Source organism: Eptesicus fuscus, chromosome 3, assembly GCF_027574615.1.
Source record: "Eptesicus fuscus isolate TK198812 chromosome 3, DD_ASM_mEF_20220401, whole genome shotgun sequence".
Classification (NCBI taxonomy): Eukaryota; Metazoa; Chordata; class Mammalia; order Chiroptera; family Vespertilionidae; genus Eptesicus; species Eptesicus fuscus.
Genome location: NC_072475.1, coordinates 23578215 through 23602716, shown reverse-complemented (window position 1 = coordinate 23602716; position 24502 = coordinate 23578215). Strand labels below are relative to the sequence as shown.

General features: G+C 42.1%; 1 pseudogene; it reads left to right on the top strand.

Annotated features, from left to right (window-relative positions):
• The first annotated feature begins 1060 nt into the window (after window positions 1-1060).
• LOC103286690 (protein LMBR1L-like) lies at window positions 1061-2644 on the top strand (annotated as a pseudogene).
• The last annotated feature ends 21858 nt before the right edge of the window (window positions 2645-24502 follow it).

Here is a 24502-nt window from a genome sequence, read left to right as displayed (position 1 = left end):
AATGTCAACTTCTCATTAATGTCTTCCTAGCTCCTCTATTCTCCATCCTCTTCCCCAACTTATTTTTTTCACCTGAGCACATATCATTAACATAATATATAGGCATACCTTATTTTATTGCACTTTGCTGTTTTTATTTGTTTGTTTGCTTTTTACAATCACAAGGTTTGTGACAACTCTGCATTGAGCAAGTCTACTGGGGCCATTTTTCCAACAGCATTTGCTCACTTTGTGTCTCTATGTCACATTTTGGTAATTCTCTCAATATTTCAAACTTTTCATGATTATTTGTTATATGGTGATCTGTGATCAGTAATCTTCGGTGTTACTAGTGTAATTGTTTTGTGGCACAACAGACGGCACCCATAGAAGACAGTAAACTTAATTGATAAATGGTGCGTGTTCTGACTGCTCCACCAACAGGCTGTTTCCCCATCTCACTCCCTCTCCTCGGGCCTCCCTATTCCCTGAGAAACAACCATACTGGAATTAGGCCAGTTAATAACGCTACAATGGCCTCTCAGTGTTCACGTTAAAGGAAGAATAGCACATCTCTCATTTTAAATCAAAAGCTAGAATTGATTAAGCTTAGTGAGAAAGGCATGTTGAACGCTGAGGTAGGCAGAAAACTAGGCCTCCTGTGCCAAACAGCTAGTCAAGTTGTGAATGCAAAGGAAAAGCTCTTGACAGAAATTTAAAATACTGCTCCAGTGAACACATGAACAATAAGAAAGAGAAACAGCCTTACTGCTGAGATGGAGAAAGTTTTTGTGGTCTGGATAGAAGATCAAACCGGCCACACCATTCCCTTAAGCCAAAGCCTAAGCCAGAGCAAGGCCCTAATGTGCTTCAATTCTATGAAGGCTGAGAGAGGTGAGGGAGATTCAGAAGAAGAGTCTGAAGCTAGCGGAGGGTAGTTCATGAGGTTTAAGAAAAGGAGCTGTCAGCAGGCTGCGAGGAAAGGCTCCTCTGCTGGGTCTGGGTGCTTGGCGGCGGCTTTATCCCTGCAGGTCCTCCCCGGGCCCGGAGACACCCCCGCCCCAGTCATGCTGAGCAGAGTATGGAAGCAGCTGACTAAGAAGTGCTATCTGTGCGAGAGCAGCTATTCCACGAGAGGGTCCGCGAATGTATTATCTCAACACTTCTGTTTGCGACACTCTACATCCTCTGCCACATCACCCTGACCCACTTCAAGAAGCCTGCTGAGTTCACTACAGTGGATGATGAAGATGCCACAGTCAACAAGATTGCTCTCGAGCTCTGCACCTTTACCCTGGCGGTTTCCCTGGGTGCCGTACTGCTCCTGGCCTTCTCCAACATCAGCAATGAGGTGTTGCTGTCACTGCCTCGGAACTACTACATCCAGTGGCTCAACGGCTCCCTCATCCATGGCCTCTGGAACCTCGTTTTTCTCTTACCCAACCTGCCCCTCATCTTCCTCATGCCCTTTGCATACATCTTCACTGCGTCTGAGGGCTTCGCTGGCTCCAGAAAGGGTGTCCTGGGCCGAGTCTACGAGACAGTGGTAATGTTGATGCTCCTCACTCTGCTGGTGCTGGGCATGGTGTGGGTGGCGTCAGCATGTGGACAACAACAAGACCAGCAGGGAGTCACTCTATGACTTCTGGGAGTACTACCTCCCCTACCTCTATTCCTGCACTTCCTTCCTTGGGGTCCTGCTGCTCCTAGTGTGTTCTCTGCTAGGCCTCGCCCACATGTTCTCAGTTACTAGGAAGCTGCTGGTCAAGCGCGGGTGCTAGAAGACCTGGAGGAGCAGCTGTACTGCTCAGCCTTTGAGGAAGCAGCTTTGACCCGCAGGATTTGCAATCCCACCTCCTGCTGGCTGCCTTTGGACATGGAGCTGCTGCACAGACGGGTGCTGGCTCTGCAGACACAGAGGGTTCTACTGGAGACGCGGTGGAAGGCTTCAGCCTGGCAGTGCAACCTGGGTTATCTCCTGGCCACGCTGTGCTTGCTGTTATTGACGGGCCAATCTGTGCTCATTGTGGCCATCCCCATCCTGGAGCTGCTCGTCGATGAGGCTGCCATGCCCCGGGGCTTGCAGGTGCCTCCCTGGGCCTGGTCTCCTTCTCCAAGCTGGGCTCCTTTGGTCCTGTCATTCAGGTTGTACTCATCTTTTATCTGATGGTGTCCTCGGTCGTGGGATTCTACAGTTCTCCACTCTTCCAGGGCCTGCAGCCCTGATGGCATGACACAGCCATGACACAGATAATCGGGAACTGTGTCTGTCTCCTGATCCTAAGCTCAGCACTTCCTGTCTTCTCTCGAGCCCTGGGACTCACTCGCTTTGACCTGCTGGGTGATTTTGGATGCTTCAACTGGCTGGGCAATTTTTACATCGTGTTCCTCTACGATGCAACCTTTGCGGGCCTCACCACTCTCTGCCTGGTGAAGATCTTCACCGCAGCTGTTCAGGCAGAGCTGATCCGGGCTTTTGGACTGAACAGACTGTCATTGCCTGTCTCCGGCTTCCCCAGGGCATCTAGGAAGACCCAACACCAGTGACCTCCAGTTGGGGGTGAGAGGGGAAAAACTGGACACTGCCATCTGCTACCCAGTCCTGAAGCGACACCAGGAGTGGGTGATCCTTAGGACCTGGAATCTGAGAGGGGTGGGTGGCAGAGGGGAGCTGAACCATCTGCACTGATGCATAATCTGAGCCAGAGTTTAGGGCCAGGCCCCCTTGTTTTTCCAGATTTAACTGTGGGCCTTAGCATGGGGAAAGGCTGGGTGACTCGGGTCTGGCTCCTGATCCCAAATCTGTTAACACATCAATCTGCCTCACTGCTATACCAGGCCATGCCTGTAGCCATGTTTACGTGATTTGATGTGCAATAGGGTTGGGTGGGGACAGGGGAGGGATTGAGCAGGGGCAGACGTGGGGGGGGGGGGGAAGATTGTCTCCCTTTGCCTCTGGTCCAGAAGAACCTAAGTACTGTGCTATCCTGGAGGGACTTTGGACCACCAGAGAGGTGAGGGTGTGGGAAAGAAAATGCCACAAACATCAGCAATAAAGTTGATCCCAAAGGTTTTCTTTGTTTAAAAAAAGAAAGAAAGAAAAGGAGCTGTCTCCATAACATTCAAGTACAAGCTGAAATAACAAAAGCTGCTGTAGAAGCTGCAGCAAGTTATCCAGAAGATCTAGCTAAGGAAATTAATGAAGGTGGCTACACCAAAAAACAGATTTTCAATGTAGACAAAACAGCCTTCTATTGGAAGAAGATGCCATCAGGACTTTCATAGTGAGAGAGGAGAAGTCAATGCCTGGCATCAAAGCTTCAGACGACAGGCTGACTGTCTAGTTAGAAGCTAACACAGCTGGTGGCTTTAAGTGGAAGCCAGTGCTCATTTACCATTCTGAAGATCCTAGGGCACTTAAGCATTATTCTAGATCTACCCTGCCTGTGCTCTATAAATGGAACAACAAAGCCTGGAAGACTACACATCTGTTTATAATATGGTTTACTGAATATTTTAGCTCACTATTGAGAACTATTATTCAGAAAAAAGATTCCTTTCAAAATATTATTGACAATGCACCTGGTCACTCAAGAGCTCTGATGGAGATGTGCAATGAGATTGATGTTTTCACATCTGCTAACACAACATGCATTCTACAGCCCATGAATCAAGGAGTAATTTCAAGTTCTTATTATTTAGTAAATACACCTTGTAAGGTTATAGCTGCCATAGATAGTGATTCCTCAGATGGATCTTGGCAAAGTCAATTAAAAACCTTCTGGGAGAGTTCACCATTCTGACGCCATTAAAAATAGTCATGGGAAGAGATCAAAATATCAACATTTAACAGGCATTTGGAAGAAGTTGATTCCAACCCTCATGGATGACTTTGAGGGGTTCAAGACTTCAGTGGAGGAAGTAACGGCTGATGTGGTGGAAACAGCAAGAGAATTAGTGTTAGAAGTGGAGCCTAAAGATGTGACTGAATTCTGCAATCCTACCTAATAATAGAGTAATATGCAAATTGACCGTACCTCCGCTATGCCCATGATTGGCCAAGAGGCGCGGGGGGCCGGGACTCAGGGCGGCCGGGGTGGCCGATTGGCGATGCTAGGATGTGGCCTTGGGCACCAGCGGGGAGCCTGTGATGGATGGCAGGCAACTGGCGGTCGGCTCCTGCGACAACCAGAGGCTGACCAACTGGAAGTCAGTGCTGGACCCACCCCCAAGCAAGCGGTTAGGGGCAATCAGGCAGGCAGAGGGGTTAGGGGTGATCAGGTAGGCAGACCAGTGGTTAGGGGTGATCAGGTAGGCAGGCAAGTGGTTAGAGGAGATCAGGTAGGCAGACCAGCGGTAGGGGTGATCAGGTAGGCAGACAGACCCTCACTGGGCTGGCCCTGCCCCCAAGCAAGCTGTTAGGGGCAATCAGGCAGGCAGGCAGAGTGGATAGGGGTGATCAGGTAGGCAGACCAGTGGTTAGGGGTGATCAGGCAGGTAGGTCAGTGGTTAGGGGCAATCAGGTAGGCAGACAGCCCCTTTCATGGCTGGCCCCACCCCCCAGCAAAGAAAGAGGGAGGCCCAGGCCAGCCAATCCATTGCACCCCAGCCTGTCGCCTGCAGAGGGAGGCCACCAGTGGCAGGGGAGGGAAGGCAGTGCTGCACAGATGGCAAGCAGTGGCAGCGGCAGGGGTGGGACCAGCTTCCTGCAGACCGGGGAAGGAAAGACCCGATAGGCCCTGATCTCAGGCCAGGCCTAGGGACTCTACCCAAGGGGTCCTGGATTGTGAGAGGGTGGTTGGGCTGAGGGACGCCCCCGAGTGCATGAATCTTCATGCACTGGGCCTCTAGTCTCATAATAAAACTTTAACAAAGGAGGGGTTGCTGCCTATGGATGAGCAAAGAAAGTGGTTTCTTGAGATGGAATCCGCTCCCAGTGAAGATGCTGTGAGGATTGTGGAAATGACAACAAAGGATTCGGAATATTACATAAACTTAGTTGATAAAGAAGTGGCAGGGTTTGACTCTAATTTTAAAATAAGTTCTACTGTGGGTGAAATGCTACTAAATAGCATTTCATGTTACAGAGAAATAATCTGTGAAAGGAAAAGTCAATTAATGCAGCAAGTTTCATTGCTGTCATTTTAAGAAATTGCCACAGCCATCTCAGCCTTCATTAACCACTACCCTGATTAGTCAGTAACTATCAACATCAAGGCTAGGCCCTTCACCAGTAAAATGACTATGACCCGCTGAAAGCTCAGATGATGGTTAGCTTTTGAAAAAATAAAGTGTTTTAAAATTAAGGTATATAAGTTATTTTAGACATAATGCTATCCCACACTTAATAGACTATACTATAGTGCAAACATAAACTTTATAATACATTGTTAAACCAAAAACATGTAACTTGATGTATTGCAATATTCATTCTTTTGCAGTGGTCTGGAACTAAACCTTAAATATCATATTACGAAGGTATACATGTGTATTTTATATATTTACTTATTTATGGAATATAAATTCATAAAGTCAGAGTTTTGGTTTGTTTTTGTTCACTGTAGTTTTTGCAGTATCTAGAGCAATACCTGGTCAATAGCTGCTCAATAAATATTTGTTATATGAATAAACGTACATACAAATATTTATTACAGCATTGTTTGTAATCATTCCAACACCTTGTGAAATAGAGTCAGATAAATAACATCCCCATTTGTTCAATGAGAGGAAACGAGACACAGAGAGGTTAAAAAGCTTGTCCAGAGTCCCAGGACCAGTATCCAGCACAGTCTCAAGTGTAGAAGGCTGCTCGATCTCTGACTTAAACAGATTCCATAGTCCAATATATTCTAGTAAGAAAACTATTAGAATGACAAATCGGTTTACTCCCTAAAACATTATGTAACCTCTAAAAATGTATTCCTTTGGAGACAATTTTTCAATTTCTTTTATAAATAAGAATTACTTCAAGCAAAATAGAATGCAAAAGGCTCTCAGTCATGCTGTCCAGATGTATATATGGAAAGTGGTTATCCTACTGTGAATTTTACTGGTAAGAATTATACTAGTAAGATGCTTATTGTATGAAGCATGTGAGGAATGTTGGGAATATAAATGTTGTATATTACATGCACTTATTGTAACCAAATACTGTGGTATCATTTCATCAAATGAGACTATCTATTCCACTTTGTCTGAAGCCTAAAATGAAGGAGAGAAAAAATACATTTTGAGGAGAATACAACTGAGCTTTTCCTTATAAAATATAGAGGATTGGATACTCTATAAAAACACCTAATGGCTATTAGTGTCAATAGAACTTATGAGCGCATATAAAGATGAAGAAGTCCTCTTAGTGTAAAGACATGCAACAAACACAGTCGATCTGTATCCATAATTGTGAGGAAGAGAAGGGAGGAGAGAGAGACAAAATCAACATGTGGCTATAGTGACAGGAAATAGGCAATTGGGCTGCTAAAGAGGGAGGGGACACACCAATGCCCCAGGCAGAAGTTCACAGTCAGGTGTTCATATCATATTGTAAGTATCTAAAGCTGTGTTCTTCAAGACAGGTGCAAAGTGGGTAGATGAGCTGAGAAATTCCAAAAATGTAAATAGTGCAAAATTCTTGCTCTCAAGGGTTTGTGTCTGATTATGAGTATGTCACATGGACAAAATGACATGCCTTTTCACCAGCTGGCATTGATGAAATGAAGTAAGCTATGCTAGCCCTTAGGATGTGGGAGTTATGTACCCTGAAGGAATTCTCACACATGCACTCATGGAGACATGAGAGTGTGGCTGCCTACCCACAGGCTGAGCGTTGGGAGCTGGGTGACATGCTGACTCGCTGTCCACCAGGCTGGGGGTCAATGCCTAATCATGACTTACCAGTGGGGATCTCCAGCTTCAGAGAATTTAAAAATTAACATAGCATGTTTGGAAAATCATTTGGAATTATGTATTAAAGCTAAATAAATGTACATATATGTCCCAGCCATTCGACTCCTAGATATAACTAAAAGGAAATTTTTCCTATGTTCTCCAAAAGTCATGTATAATAGTATTTGTGTCAGCACTATTCATAATAGTCCCAAAATGAAAGTTTTAAAAATGTTCATCATAATGCAAATGTGTATGAATACTTGTTCAATGAAATACCATATAGCAACAAAAACGAACAAAGTACTGCCTTATGGAACAACATGGATTAATGTTATTATAATGTTGGGTGAAAGAATCCAGACATAACAAAGTATATGCTGTGCAGGTGAAAATAATCTACAGTGGTTTCTATTGGTGGAGGCGGGAGGAACATAACGGGAATGGAGCAAGCTGAAGGCCTCTGGGCTTCTGATGGGGCTGTTTCTCAATGTGCATTTCACTCTGTGAAAAGTAGTCTATTGTACAGTTAAGATTTATGCACTTGTCCATTGTGCATTATTTTTAATTAAACTTGTATACTAAAAGGGGAATATATGGGCAAATATAAGTGAGTGCAGAATATAGAAGTTTGGCAAAGTGAATTCAGGGATGGGCTGATTAAGAATAATGGGTTGAAGAAGGTGAATTTAGCTGAGAAATCTGGAGGGGAGAAGATGGGGCAGGCAGAGGACATAAAGTGCTTTGTTGAAGAAGAAATCCAATAATCTATAATAATAAAAGCATAATATGCTAATTAGACTGTATATCCTTCCAGAAGTTTTTCTGGACTGTCGTCTGGATGAAGCCGGGGCTACGAGGGAAGCCTGGGTCCCGGGTGCCAGAGGGAAGCTGGGGCCAGCATCCAGGGGAAGGAAGGCCTATTCTTGCAAGAATTTCGTGCATCGGCCTCTAGTGATATATAAAGAGAAGTGTATAGGATGTGATACAATGAGGAAGGAATTTAGATTTTGATATGTACTAGGGAACTACTGTTTTTCCTTTCACAATTTTTAATTAAAAAATAATTACACAGATAGTATATAATGTAAGTATTTACATATAGGTAATATAAGCATAATTATACACATGCTACCCACTTGTTTAAAATTTAAAAAACAGAGAAGCATAAAGCCAAAAAATTACCTATAACTCCATTCTCCTTATAGAACACTAGAGGCCTGGTGCACGAATTCGTGTAGGGTTGGGGTCCCTCTGGGTGGCCTGTGGTGATCGGACTGAAACCTGCAGTCCAACACTGCCTGCAGCTCCTACCTGCCGCTCCCACCCATTCCCAGCCCCACTGCGCCTGCCGCAGCTCACACCCAATCAGTCCCAGTCAGGAGAGGCTTGCGCCAGCCGTGAGCCCTGCGTCTGGCACCCTCCTGAGGGGAGTGGCCTGCAGGATCGGGCGGAAACCAGCTCTCCAACATCCCCCATGGGGTTCCCAGATTGTGAGAGGGCACAGGCCAGGCTGAGGGACCCCACCAGTGCACAATCGGGGGTGGGGAGAGACCGCGGGAGGGCTCCAGGACTCAGTCCCGATCGACCCCAGCAGCAAGCTAACCTACCGGTTGGAGCGTCTGCCTCCTGGTTGTCAGTGCACATCATAGCGAGCAGTTGAATGGCTTTAGCATATCATTAGCATATTATGCTTTGATTGGTTGAACAGTTGACTGGTCACTGGACAACTGGGCACTTAGCATATTAAGCTTTTAATATATAGGATTGTGGCATCCTCTACATTTCTATATTGAAAATTATGGAGATATAATTTGAGGATTAATATTAATCATATGGAAGTTTAATATTAAATACCTTGAAGTAATAGGTGGGTCAGAAGACCTTTAAGCTTTGCATGCTCCCCAACTCCAACTTGCTGCCAAGAAGCTGACATTATCTTAAGAAAGGTTTCTGCACAGTGCAGACCTTTTTTTCCTTTTTCCTCTCAACTAATTGAGTTATAATCTTTCTATTAAGACAAACATGTCCAAGGTCTCTAACCCAGTTACAAATCACATCCATCCCAAATAAAAGTATCTATAGGAGAGGTGAAGCATGTTTGTCTTTTCCTATACATTTTATCAAATCTAGAATTTAGAACTTAAGAGGTGTGGCTTGGGAAACAAAGAATTTTGACCATGGTCCAGCTACAATACCAAAGGATGTGTTGAGGCCACAGAATAAGATAGGATGAAAGACCTCCAAGGAAAAAAGGTAAAAACCAAGTTCATTAATTTCTTCTCTCTTAGTATAATTTTCATATCTTCTTCCATGCTGTTGTGTGTGATGGGGGTGAAATTGGGAGCAAACTTGTGAAGTTACTGCAAGTAGGGAACTTATAAAATCTTCATCAAAGTCCCTCCTGGCATGAAGTAAGGCAATATTTACTTCTCATGACTTGGGGTACAACTTGCTATTGTCAACAAAATTCCCTAATATCTGGACATTCAGTCTTTCTTTACCATTCTCCCCTCCCCCCCCCCTCCCCGCAGAGAGCACAGCTCCAAAGAATCCTGGTAGTTGAAACAAATTTACTCCATCCTCAGTTGTTTCTGTACACAGCTGTGATAACCAGTGGGTTTCTCCCTTCCTCAAGAACAGCAGCTCTAAAGTTCTTGACATTGGTTCTTTGGGAAAGATACTCACCTACATGGGAATACAATTTAGCCATAGCTTATACTTTCCTAAATTCAGTGAGCATTTTAGAAATACCATTCTCAGTAAGGATGGTGATTGTTTATTATTTAGATAGCAAATATTGATGAAAATAGAGAGGAAGTAAATAATCCAAGGACATGGTTGTTGCTTGTCCATGAACTGAAAATGGAAATTTAGAGTTAAATCCAAGGTCATCAGTTAGGAAGTACAAAGCCTGCTTAAGGAGCATTCAGAGATTAGAGGTAACATTCCAGGAAATGCAGGGAAAGCACTTATGTACCCTTGAATGCTTAGTTCAAGGGCATCTGACGCTCATGTGGTTTGTTAGAAAAGGATTCCTGTGCCTTTCACAAATATAAAGCTCCAGTTCACTCTGAGGAAACAATTACTGGGAAAGGTAAAACCACTGTGGGAGAGGGCAAAAGGACCTCCTATTCTCACATCAACTCATATTGAGAATAATGGCAGAGTTCTATTGGTCCAGAGGGACTAATTTGTCCCTGTGTCTCACTGAACAGTTGCTGGGATTCCCTGGGTGGTTCAGAAAAGTATGCCTTAGATCACCATCTACCTAAGTCCATTAAAATGGATGTGTCCTTCATTTCACACAAACTCATGCCTAAAGTCTTACGTTTACAAATAAAACATAGCTTGTTTGCATTATGAAAGAATTCTTTACACAAGGATAAGCTTCAAGATGTCCTTAAATAGCAAATTACCTTGGTGTGTTTTACAATAGGATATCACGTACGGTAATTTGATCACAATTTTTCTAGGAGCACATCTTCGGGGTCAAGGTTGGAATGCCTATATGATCATGATGGCCGTTGATGTGGCTAAATGTCCCAGCACACGAGGTATTGGTGTCAGATGAATTATTGTAGTATTGTACGTCCCGACCACTGCAGAGTGTTTAAGAAAGAGACCAGTCTCATAGAAAGCTTTATATTCTAACTGCTGATCCAGGGGATGAAAACCCAGCAGGGAAGGAGCAAGGGAAATTCTGCTTTGGCTTTATTAAATGAGGTATTATTTTGGTTAGCTTCTGTACTGATGAAGTAGTAGTTGTTTGGAGACACTCCCTCAATGGAATTCCTGCCAATATTTGATACTTTGAAGAAATTATCAAAGATTTTAACTTAAAGTGAAAATAATGGTGAGGGTCATGCTATTAGAATCAAATAAGACAATGTACAAGAGTGCATTTATCCAAAAGAGTGCTACACAAATATCAATAATTGTTATTATTCCACCCTCCCAGTATTAATCATAACAAAATACTTGATTCCAGTGTATAAAATGAACAAGCATTGGGTTTGCTTTTGCATCCAAAAAAAAAAAGGCAATGAAAATAAGTCTCCAACAAAAATTTTTCCAAAGTATCAAATTCAAACATTTAAAAAAGGAAATAAAAGTGGGAAGCATATATGTTCATTAAATTCAAAGCTGATGAAATGGTACAAGCTTTGCAATCACGGCAGAGCTGTCCTGCATGAGTGGAGTCCCACTTCCATCTGTTCTGGAACATGCAATGAGCAATGAGCCCAGTGAACTATCTTGCAAGTGCTTCAGGCCTCTCAGTATTGTGAGCACAGCTTATCAGCAGGAAAAATCATTAAGCAGCAGGAAAGAGAAACAAAAAGCATAATAAGTGAAAGGGGGTGACTGGAGAACTGTGGGGAGAATGGGAGAGGTGGGAATTGACAAGAAGAGGTGGTAAATTCTATGATGGGAATAAAACATGCAGTGATGGGGTTAAGGAATCTGGGGGTAGGTGTGGGGGAAAGGACTTCGTAAGGAGAAACTAGAATGAACTATGACTCACTAGGGTAAAGAAGAATTATATTAACAATCAGAAAACAAAACCAACAAAAACCAGAGGGGGAAAAAAACTGTGTGATGGATGTAGTGATACCACAGTAATGAACCTTTCCATTTAATTTTCAAAACAATGGGCCATTGACATTTTAGGAGTAGAATGCACGCTCATAAGCCATTAGGGTACCATTACCCAGCACAGTAACTTCCTCCCCAGCTTGGAAGAAGAAATGTACCTTTTATGGTTCTTCCAACATGAGTGGTTAATCATTTGGCAAGATGTAGTTCTTATATTTACATTTTTCTAGGGTGTCATAACATTATTAAGTGAATATTACTAATAATAAGCCAAAAAGAGCTCATTGGTAATATCAAAATCTGTTTTCTTTTGTTCTGTATTCTGATACCCAGAATCCCATGGGGACCATATTCAGAAATTGAAGAACTTTTTATTTGACTTTCCATTATGAGACAAACGAAATCACTGATTTATCAAGCAGGGACAATGTGTACTTTATTTCGTATCCAGGCTATTAGATATGAATGGGCAGGAGATGAAGATGATTTATGCAATAGAATGATTCTCCCTTTACTCATTTATCTAAAATAATCAGTCATTTAGAAATGTTAAATTTTTCTTGTGTTGAAGCCAAATGTCCCTAAAGTTTGGCCGCAAAGGTTCATCACCAGAACCATCATTTGCATGACTCTCTGGCTAGTATGAAAAAAAAATCAAAAGAGCTGATGACTCTGGGGGAGATTGGAGGGTGGGTATTGACTGGGAAGGACATGAGGGAACTCTCTGGAATGATGGTCATGCTGGAGAAAATGTAATCTTATAGAATAAAAGGCTAATATGCAAATAGACCGAACTGCAGAACAACCGAACAACCAGTGCGCTGACCACCAGGGGGCACGTGTGGAACATGGAAAGCATTTGCAGCAGGTGGCAGAGTGTGGAACATGGAGGGCATCGGTTGTGGTGGGATGGTGGAGCAGGTGAGCGGGGGTGCCAGACCAAGGCGGGGTGCCGGTCACTGTCATTGGGGCGAGCCTCTGGTGGTTACCGAAAATTCTTTGCTCCTGCGCACCGTGGTCTCGCCTGGCACTCGCACCTGCTGCCGGCTCTGGCCCTGATCACTCGGCACCATCCGGCCCCAATTGCCCCTTAGGGCTTCTCCACCTCCCCCTGCTCCTGAGGGGCAATCGGGGCAGCAGCCACTGCTCGTACCCACTGAGGATGCAGGCCCCGCTCGCACCGCGCTGCTGGTGCCAGCCCCAATCGCTCTGCACAGTCAGTGGGTGCGAGCCTGGGAGGACTGTGTTGTGTGGGAGCAAAGAATTTCCAGTAACCACCAGAGGCTTGCCCCGGTGACAGTGACCGGTGCCCCGTCTTGGTCTGGTGCCCCTGCTCACCTGCTCCACCATCCTGCTGTGGCTGATGCCTGCCATGTTCCACGCTCTGCGGCCTGCTGCCGACTCCCATTACGTCCCGCGTGCGCCCCCTTGTGGCCAGCACACATCATAGCAACCAGTTGTTCAGTTTTTCGATTGTTCTGCTATTCGGTCTATTTGCATATTAGGGTTATATATATCTAGACTAGTGGCCTGGTGCACAAAATTTGTGCACAGGGGTGGGGTTGTCCCTCAGCCCGGCCTGCACCCTCTTCAATCTGGGACCCCTCGGGGGATGTCCGACTGTCGGGGATCGGGCCTAAACTGGCAGTCGGACATCCCTCTCACAATCGGGACTGCTGGCTCCTAACCATTCACCAGCCTTCCTGCCTGCCTGATCACCCCTAACCACTCTGCCTGCCAGCCTGCTCGCCCCAACTGCCCCCCACTGCTGGCCTGCTCACCCCCAACGGCCCCCCCACCAGCCGGCTCACCCCCAACTGACCCCCTGTTGGTCTGCTCACCCCCAACTGCCCTCCCCTCCTGGCTTGATCGCTCCTAACCGCCTCTGCCTCGGCCCACCACCATGGCTTTGTCTGGAAGGTCTCCCGGAAGGTCTCCAAGTCTAATTAGCATATTACCCTTTTATTAGCATAGATATCTCAATAGGGGTTAAGATTACACAGATGTATACATTTGTGAAAACTCAGCAGATTAAAAAGAAATTCAGTAGATAAACACTTAAGATTTCTACATATTTATCATATGTAAATTTTACATTAAAATCTATAAATAAACATTGAATTTTAGCTAATGATATATATATGCTGAAGTTTTAGGGAGAGATGTTTTGATGTCTGCATTTTGAAATGCATAAAATAGTAGGTTTATTGGTGGCTAGAAGGATGCATATATAGAGGGACAGATAGGTGACAAAGCAAGTACACTAGTATATTAATGGGTTACGCAGTTGGTGACCATAATATTCTGTTTGTATATTTGAAAATTTCATAATAAATGTTGGGATAAAAGAAGAAAAAATTCCTCTCTCCTTGAAAATGATTGTATGGAAGACAAATCCTTATTCTAACAGGAAAGAATTTTGAGCTGAGATCCAGGCCTTGCATGCAAATTGGAGACCCAGGCAGGGTTTCTCCATTCCAGCTGTTAGGTCTCCATCTCTTGGGAAGTTACATTCAGTTCTGGGAGAGAAATTCCTTTTTAATAAATGTACCCAGCACTTGCTAGCCCAATCCATCTTGCCCACGTCCCATTCTTTTGTCCGTTGGGGCCTTTCTTTTATTCATTACTTTTGGGAATGGCATTCAGCTGAAAAGGCAGCATGAGAAGTATTGCTACTATATTTATGGCAAATGTGTGGGCGCCGGATTTATAGATGATACAGAGTTGTAAAGGAAAGGAATGGGGCAGTTTCTGCTCTTAATGGGATGGTAATAGGGCAGTGGAGGTGGATTAGAAAAGAAGACAGAAAAACCTAATAATCAAATTGCTAATAGAAAATGTTTTCTCCTATAGGCTATGTTGGCATTGTTGCACTTGGGAAGTTAGGAAGCTTGAAAAGTGAGCTCTAAGGGGCTACTGATGAGACCCCTATGTGAGAAAAGGGGCCACTTCCGGATGTTTAACCACTGGGCTCCTTCTCTTTCTCATGTCCTCAGTCAGTAAATCCTCAAACTTCAAGAATTTATTATCTTTTTGCCTCTCTTATCCTCAGAATGCTTTACTCCCAAGCTGAAATGCCAAGTTAGATGTACCAGTAGGTCCCCTAATTCTCTTATTTTTCCTGCACACAAGAAGAAGCAGGATTTCCTTTTAAGGGTTTGTTCTTATTTATTACCAGAAAAGCAGATTAATAAGTAACTGCCATGGAGAAGCTATAAAGGTTGAGAAGGCCCACAACTTCTTAAGGTTAAAGTTAATTTATTTTATTTTATTTTAGAGAGAGAGAGAAATATTGATGTGAGAGAAAAACATTGATCAGTTTTCTCCTGTATGCACTCCAACTAGGGATGGAACCCATGACCTGGGTATGTGCCCTGACCTGGAATTGAACTGGTGACCTTTTGGTGTACAGGACAATGCTCAACCAACTAAGCCACACTCACCAGGGCTCAAAGTAAAAGTTCTTGGTGTCTATTTTCTGTTCTCTTTTCTAGCTGGTATTAAGAAACCATGGAGAACTGCCTTCAACGTTTATTCTTGAAATTGTTCCTCAGAACTCCTTGTTGCTTTTGATGCTGGTCCTTTCCAGAACCCTAATATCTGCTTTCACAGGCTCTTCCTTACATAAACATCTGAAATGAAGTTTATAAGGCATATCCCATTTAGGTTCACACTGTTCTCAAATAGGTGATTACATATTGGGGATCCCTGGCCAGCCACTCTCTTCTCAACAGTCTTCATGTCCAACCTTGGAACTACCTCCTTAAACCTTCACTCGCTTGGAAAACTTGTTTGCACAAAAGCTGTGGATTGATAGCTCATAGGTCACGCAGCAAAGACTCAAGCCAATTCAAAACCTACTCTCTTTCCACTAAACTGTTGTTACTGAACTAAAGGGGTTTGTTCACCTGTATACCTCACTCAAAGCCCAATTAAACGCAAACATAAATTTGCAGCCAAGTAAAGGTGTATTAATTAAGAAAATAGTGCCACACCCGGAGTCATAGCTGAAGATGTCTGGACCTTCAGCTCTACTTTATTTCCTGAAAATAACAGTTGTCAGATACATAAATATGTCTATATAAATAGAACCTCAGAAGTAAGCACATGCAGAGAGAGAAAAAAGATGTGGATTGGATTTGCCTTATTTTTACTAGACAATGTTAATATGGCTTTGGAAAAGGCTAGTTTATATGTCTTTTGTAGGTGAAAGACTATGTATTGTGATTTTTTTTCTTAACTCTTGGGAGCATATTATTGCAGTTCATAACATGGGGAATATTTTAAAAGATCCAATCCCAGCTTTAATTGCATGTAAATTTAGATTCTTAAATAACTACTATCCCAGTGTAACAAGCAAAGAACCAGTGACCATTCTATTCTTGCTTAGTCCTCCTAAGGATTAAACAAGGCCAACAAACAGAATCAATCCTTGGAGGAATGAGAAGACATAATATGAGTCAACATCGGAGACTTTCTGGAGTAATTCTTACTTACAAGTAATTTATTCTCTTTGAAAATTATGAAATGTGCATAAAACATGATTTAACTTTTATGCCCTTATAAGTATGCTTATGTAAGTAACAGTCAAAAACATTTTTAAAGGCAGTTCTTTGCCATAACACATGTCCTAGATCTTGGTTTTGGGAACACCGTCACCATAGAGATAGAAACATGTGGCCCAGATTACAACATGTTCTTGGTTTCCTAATTTTAATGACAAGAATTATGTTTATTTCATGTCATAATGATGGGTAATGAATTTTAGGTCAACTCATATTCCTTCAGTAAAGAATGAAAGTCTTATTCAAAACACCAGACCTGACTCTCATTCCAGTACATATATGCATGTACACACACACACACACACACACACACACACACACACACACACACACCACAATTTGCTCATCAAGAAAGAGCTGTTAGATTGGTTATAAATTACAGTATAATTTGTGCTAAATTGACATTTAGCTTTGCAGAGGGCCCAGTTCCCACACACTGTGACCATAAAAAACCATGAGTAGTTTTAAAAAGGAGATGCTTTCAGCTCTGGACCCTGGACAACAAAGCCAAAAGTAAAAAGAACATGCATCAAGTGCCAAACAGCGAAAGCCTAATGACCACAAAGACCATTAGGAAATGGGCAAACAAAATTAACTCCCAGTGGGAGTTTCAGGCTCTCTGAGCACATGTCCTTGGCTTCATTAGCCTCCCCCTACAGCCAGGGCCAGAGTCCCTATCAATATTGGATATTCCTTGCATCTTTGGTAGCCAGAGAGGGCAATTAACTCTACCCATGGACTTAGGGACCTAGACAGAAAAATGGCGACACAGTACTATTCTGAATCCATCTATCTGAGCTTTTGACTTAAAAGAAAGCAGAGGTCAGGAAGAACCAATTATATAGAAAAGATTAAGTGCCTATTTCTTTTTTCAATTAATGTTTGTATATGTGTGTCTATATGTGTGTGCGTAATGCTGGTAACTATTAGTTTTACTTTAATTCTCCTTTTCCTTAACACGTTTATCCATATCAATTAGGGTTCCTTCTTCTCTCTCTCTCTCTCTCCCTCTCCTGGGATTGCAAATGCATTTTGATTCAACAAAGAAACTGGAGGAGGGAGCATATAGGGGGGAGTGGGCCTAGTATTTGTATCAGCAACTTGAGAAATAAGTGGAGATGCCCTAGTTATGAGGGTGTTAGAGCAAGCATGTCAAACTTGCCACCCGTGGGCCGCATGCCTCGTTTATTTGGCCCGTGTTAGCCTATGAGTTTGACATGCTTGTGTTAGAGGACGTGAAAGAGCAAGCAGGGAAAGGTAAGGCAGTCAGGGATGAGTAGCTGCCAACGCCACTATCTCTCCCAGGTGGGAGAGATAAAGGAAGTGGTGCATCAAAGCCTGGAGTAAGGGCCACCAGTGAAGCTAGAGCCACAGTGGACCTGCCCAGAGGAAGCGGGAGACATGGGGAAGAAGCAGCTGCTGCTAGGGTAGCCAGCAGAGCATGGTGAGCGGAGGAGACACACCCTGGCTTCGCACTTGCTTTTGCATCTTATCTCCTTCCAGTATCTTCCATTGGCTAACGCTACATTGCATAGGAGCCTCTTTAACATGACTTCTCAGGGTCAGCATTCCTGCGATACAGGGCGGGCAGCAGGAAGGTGGGGAATGTATTTAAGGATGAAGAGACAATGAAGGTTCAAAAGCTCACCTGATTTTTTTCTCATCCACCTCTCATTTGAAGCCCATGGTTATGTAAAGAAAGGCTCTTCCCTGCACAGCTATGTTAGGGAAGAGAGGCACAACACGTAAAATGCCGTGGCTAACGTTCTCCTATGGTTTTATGACATCCAGTTTTCATCAGAACAGCTCAGTTAGTATACAGTAGACTCTTATGAATTCTAAGGAAGTGAAGTGCTTTAAAAATATAAGTACTGCTACATGTTTAAAAGCAAGAGGAAAGTTTAAATAAAACATTAAAAAGTTAAAGATTTTATTATTAAAGTAAGTTCTATTCATAAAAATTTCTATTTTCTTTCCCTAGGAAGAATAACTCAAAAAAGTCCATCCATTGAAAATATCAGTAAAGGTCACACATGGAACATCTAGACAACCCTCAGTTCCAGAGTTATGTCATTACTGGGTCTGTGCTCAACCACTGTGTGGGAGATGGAAATCAGAAGGGTAATCCTCTTCTCTCATCCCTCATAAAATAAAAGGGTCAGTTCCCTTTTTTTCATGTCTTTTTACCTTCTCCATTTGAATGGGTGAGTACTCATTTATAAATACTAGTTATTTTCAATGTGAGAGAGACACATCAATCAGTCACCTCCCGGGTGCTCCCCAGGTGGAATTGAACCGGCAGTCCTCCGGTCTGTGGTCTGATGCTCTAACCACTGAGCAGCCAGCTAGGGCTATAAATACTAGTTTTATTTGCTCACATCAACCTAGTTGTGTTCACAAAATTCAGACAAACACATATTCAAATAATTTCCATGTGTCTAAAATTATTTGTAATTAGAAATGTTGGTTTATGAGAAAGGAAAATTATTTTCCTTGCCCACACATAATAGGTCTTGTCAGCCACACACTCTCCTAGTTTTCTAATTTGTAATGTGATATGATGGCACTTTTTGACAGTAACTAAAATGATCTATGGCCATAGGGATATAGTCTCATGGTTATAAGAAAGATTTATGATTCTGGTTATGAAGGATATTTTACTCCTCAGCAACATTACAGGCATGGCTGAGAGCCCAACAAAATCGAAATAACTGTAGAGAACGAGCAAGCTTGTCAGGTAATAAAGGAAGTTCTTCAAATCAATGGTAAGGTTACATAGGGGCTGGGGTTTGATTACAGGTATAATTGCAATGCTACTTTATAATTTTAACTCAAAGATTTCTAGACCTGCATCTGCTTATATTTAGGCAAGTAATTTTCCTTTAAAAAATAACTGAAAAGCAAGAAGGGATTAAGTACTTTTAAAACATTAATCACATAATCCTATGCCCTAGCATTTGTTTTCAGTGACATGTTGACTCTATGGAAAGAATGCTCCAGAAATTGCCTCTATTCAGCCCTAGCTATTTTGCAGAATGGTCTTTTAAAATTGAATGGACTGCAATTAAACATGGAAGTAATGCCACATTTAGATTCAGGCTTGGAAACTAAAACTACCCCCTTTTGTTTATTCATTCATTACCAGGGAGTGATGATTAAGAAACTCAAGGTCGGCTGAGTTATTCCACGGTCATTGTCCAAAAATGAAGGATTCTAATTAAAATGCAATGTGGTAGCCTAAAAGATTATCCATACATGTGAAATTACTATACCAGAAGCAAGTATAAATTAGGTAATTTCACTTTTCTCCTTTTGTAAGTATCACAAAATATCTAGTCAATAGCTAATTTTGTAAATAATTTAATGCCATATTATAATATTATCAACTGGGGATAACTTGCCTCCAACCTGAATTCTGGCATCCTTAATGTGGTTTCATGTACCAACATAATGCACATCAAATTGACCCCATGATTACTTTCTAGTCAATTTTATTCAAATGTGTTAAACCTTTTCCTTTTAATGGAAAAGAATTAGAAAACTGCGAACATCATTCATTTTAATAGCAGCATAATGATAAAATATCAGTGACGGTCAAAATTTAACAAATGCCATATTTTAAAAACATACGAGCTTTAAATACTCCCAGTGAGCAACCAATAAGTTTTTAAATGAAACTATTCTACAGTTCATTATTATTTTAAAAGTTAGTAGTGGAAGAACAATTTTTACAGATATTGATTCTACTGGAAGAATTCTGTTTTTCTTCATAACAGTCTTCCAATACTGATCCTTCTCTTCCCCCTCCCTCCGCCCCCCACACCCCATAAACTAAACTGGTGATATAAGGCAGGAAAAGAACCTTTGTTTATAAAAACAAAAAACAAAACTGCTGTAATAGCAGACTATTTAAGATGATTTGCTTGAAATAGTAGTTCAAATAAGAGTTAGTGTGGTACATATTATCATATTCCATACTCTTTTGAAGAGGAACCTTGTCAAGGCAGGATTCCGTAAGGGAATTACTTTCCCCATGTCATTCACCCTGAGCATCTGACTTCACATGCTGATGGAATAGCAGGGGTCCTTAAACATTTTTGGGTTATGGACCCTTCAAGAAACAGATAAAGCTTTAAACCTTCTCCGCAGAAAAATGCTTAGTCACACATCCACACAAAACGTGGTGTAAAATTACTCAGCGGTCACTACTAAAGGGGTTCTGCAGACTTCATGTCAACAATCCCTGATGTATTAGGTAACTCGGAGTGGTTCCTTAACTTGAGATATTTGTGAACATAATAAAAATATCTCATTGAGAAGAAAATAATAATTTATGAAATAAAAATATATAAAGTTAACTCCCAACATTCAACAATTATTTACAACTCGAGGCCTAGTGCATGAAATTCATGCACTCGGCAGTGGGGGGAGGGGATCCCTCAGCCCAGCCTGGAGCCCCAGCCAGGAGCCCTGTGATTGATAGCCCCCCAGAGGGAGGTCCTGCCCACCTGCTGCAGCCCACCAGTTGGTGGCCTGGGCCTCCCTCTTTGGGGCAATTACAGAGCCCTCCTGACTGATTGCCCCACTGGCTGGTAGCCTGGGCCTCCCTCTGTGGGGCGATTGTGGGGTGATGGCAGAGCCCTCTGACCAATCACATCGCACCTGCCTTGGCTGGCCTGGCGCCAGTGTGTGTCATAGAGTGGTCATCCGGATGGTTGTTCTGCTGTTCGGCGGTTGGATAGATTTGCATATTATGCTTTTATTATTATAGATAAGTAGAAATATTATATGATGAGGCAATATTAATTTCTAATGATTTACTGCTCTGGTCCAGATTTCTCCTCTCTAAATACAAAAGTTTGGCTTAACTTTTGGTGTGGGCCACATGTCAGTCTTGTTATATGATAGGGTGCATTTCCTTGTGCCATAGTTTTTCTTGGAATAGTTAACTAAGCCTGCCTCTATAAGTGTGATTATTTTCAGTACATTCTAAGTACAGAATTGGGCTTAATTGATTATGCTAAAATTTTGCTGCCTAATAATATGGTCAATCAAGTCCTTCTCTGTTTCTTGTGTTTTGTTTTGTTTCTTTGTTTTCTTTTTTTTTCATCAAGTCACAGCTTTTCACCTGGTATGGGATCTACCTTACTACTTTGGGCCCTTACGTCACCCACCACCTGCCTTCATGGTTAGGTCTTTTGGTAGCGGGTCCCAAGCTGAAACGGACTCGAACAATGAAGAGAGGATGTGTTCTATTATACAGTATGTTCCTCATTGTAACAGCTACTTCACTGCTAAAACGATATGGCATTTTCAGTGTGAGACAGTCAGAAAACCTTGCGTTGTGTGAGAGCAGCAACCCTCTCTGCCCTGCGCACTACTACATCATGATTCTTAGAGGATTGCTTGTCACAGATGCATGACCAGACTGATGTGGGCTAATATTATAAAAAATAAAGTCAAAGTCATTGCTTTAATTTTTTACTGCTTGTATTTAAACAAACTGGGTCAAAATTCAAAGAAAGGTTAACATTTGGTTCTTCAAAACTTATCAAAATGTGAGTATTAGCTTGTGGTTCAGTTAAGCTTGATACAATCTTAAGGTTTAAAAATTTCTTCATTGAAATATATTGCAAATTAAAAAGAAAAAGGAACAACAGACAATAGAAAAAATATATTCAGAGGATTTGCTTATCTTTCATAGGTCAGAAAACAGAGATGAATTAGCAAGATGGGGGGTTTTAGAAGAGAACCAGAAATGTTTAAAAGATCAAATGGAAAGTATAATATTGAAAGCCATAAAGATAAAATTAGGAATTCATAGATGGATTTAACAACAGGTAAGAAAATAATCTTAAAGTGCTAGAGAAATGAGTCGTATTAACTTTAAAGGAACAACAGTAACAATAACAGCAAAGTTTTCAATGGGAACAATAGAAGCCAGATCACTGGACTATCTTCAAACATTGGGAGGGAAAATGGCCTATCCAGAATTCTATACAAGCAAAAGTAACCTGCCAAAATGGAGGCAAAATACTTTTTTTTTTTTTTTTTAGGATAAAAGTATGATAAAATAGATAAAAAACCAAAACGAGATGAATCAGTTATAGGAAAATCTGCACTAACAGAAACACTAATGGGATTTGTTTAGGTCGAAGAAACATGGTCCCAGATGGAAATGTGGATGTACAGGACAATTGATCACTTTAACAGAATAATTGAGAAAACCATAGGATTTTATCAATAGATAGGGGAAAAACAGTTGTTAAATTCAACATCCATTCGCGATTTTAAAAATCTTAGATAACTAGGAGTAAGAGAGACTTCTTTCACCTAATAAGGGGAACCTACAAAAACGCACAGGGAGCATCATATAAAATGGTAAAATATAAATCGCATGCTCCTCCTCTCCTTCCTTTCCCTAGGAACTGGACCCAAACAACTATGCCCACCATGACAACTTCTATTCAAAATTTTACTGGAGGTAGGATGAAGAAAAAAGAAAGAAACAGCATAAGACTTGGAAAGAAAGGAATAAACTGTTATTATTCATAGATGATAGGATTGTATATGTAGAAAATACATATGACTCAGATTAACCACTAGAATTAAAAGGTAATTTTATCAAAGTTGTCATGTATGTCTCTATATAAGCAACAAACATAAGATGAAACAAATAAAGGTAACTTTTATAGTAGCATCAGAAAAATAAAATACCTATGAATAAAACTTTAAAAAAATTATAAAATAGTATTGAGAAAAATTAAAAAGACCAAAAGAAATAGAGGGGCATATTCAGTTCATGGATTGGAAGTTTTAATATTGTACAGATGTTAATCATTCCAAACTGATATACAGATATAGAGTAATTTCAGTATCCCAATATCTACACATGTATGGTCATTTATGACAAAGGAGGCACTACCCAGCAGCATGCAAAAGATAATCTTTTCAATAGCTAGTATTGGGCCAATTGAATATCCATATGGAAAAAAGATACTCCTTGATCACCCACAAATAATAATTCCAGGTAGATTATAGGTTTAAATGTGAAAGTACAATAAATAAAGAATGTGACATAGGAGAATATCATTATGATCTTGGAGAGGCAAAGATTTCTTTAAAGGACACAAAAGACACTATATATGAAAGGAACACATTAAAATTAAGAACTTTTCATCAAAGGCACATTTAAGATGTGATGTCACTTATATGTAGAATCTAAGGAATACAATAAACTGACGAATAAAATAGAAGCAGAGGTATGGAAACATGAAACAGACTGATGAATCTCTGGGGGACAGCAGAGGAGGAAGGAGATTCACCAAAGAACTTATATGCATACCAGAGGCCTGGTGCATAAAATTCTAGCATGAGTGCGTTCCCTAGGCCTGGCTGGTGATCAGGGCCCATCAAGACTGTCTCGCCCAGTCCCAGTTGGGGCCTGGGGGCCTGCTGGCTGCTGGACAGGGCCTGCTGGCTGCCAAATGGGAGGACAGTGGAGGCACCGTGAGAGGTTGGCTGGCCATGGAAGGTTGGCTGTGGGAGCTCACTGACCACCAGGGGGCAGCTCCTGCATTGAGCATCTGCCCCCTGGTGGTCAGTGTGCCTCATAGCGACTGGTCAACCGGTCGTTCCGGTCATCCTACCTAATAAAAGAGCAATATGCAAATTGACCGCACCTTCACTATGCTCAAGCCACGCCCACCAGCCAATCAGGGCGAGTATGCAAATTAACCCCAACCATGATGGCGGTTAATTTGCATATCAAGACAGCATAGAAAGAAGCCAAGCGAAGCTGCAGAGAAGCAAGCAGGCAGGGTGGGGAGAAGGGAGGCAAGCAGGCAGGCTGGCAGAGGAGGGAGGCAAGCAGGCGTGCCCGGGGGAGGAGGGAGGAAAGCACGCGGGGTGGGGGAGAGTGCAGCAGGAAGCCATATTGCAGGAATCTTCCTGCAATGGGCTACTAGTTTGGTCATAACAGTAGCTTAGGCTTTTATATATATAGATATGCATTGCTCATGAACATAGACAATAGGATGGTAAAGGCCTGGGGTGGGAACTGGGTGGTGGGGAGCAAGGGGGGAAAAAAGGGAGACATCTGTAATAATTTTAACAATAAAGATAATAAAAAAGTGAAAAGAATCTGTTATGGGAGAAGGTATTGCAATACATATAATTAACAAAGGACACATTCTATATAATAAAAGCCCAGTGATCAAATGATGGAATGACCAGAATGACCAGTTGACCAGTTGCTATGATGTGCACTGACCACCAGGGGTCAGATGCTTAATGCAGGAGCTGCCCCTGGTGGTCAGTGTACTTCCACAGTGGAAGCACCACTCGGCTAATTGGGATGAGCAGTGCTCCCACAGTGGGCCAATCTCTGCAGGCCACATCCCCTATCAGTGCAGCAGCAGCAAGCTGAGCAGTAAGGAGCCTTCCACTAAGGAGCAGCGAGCTGAGTGATAAGGAGTGAG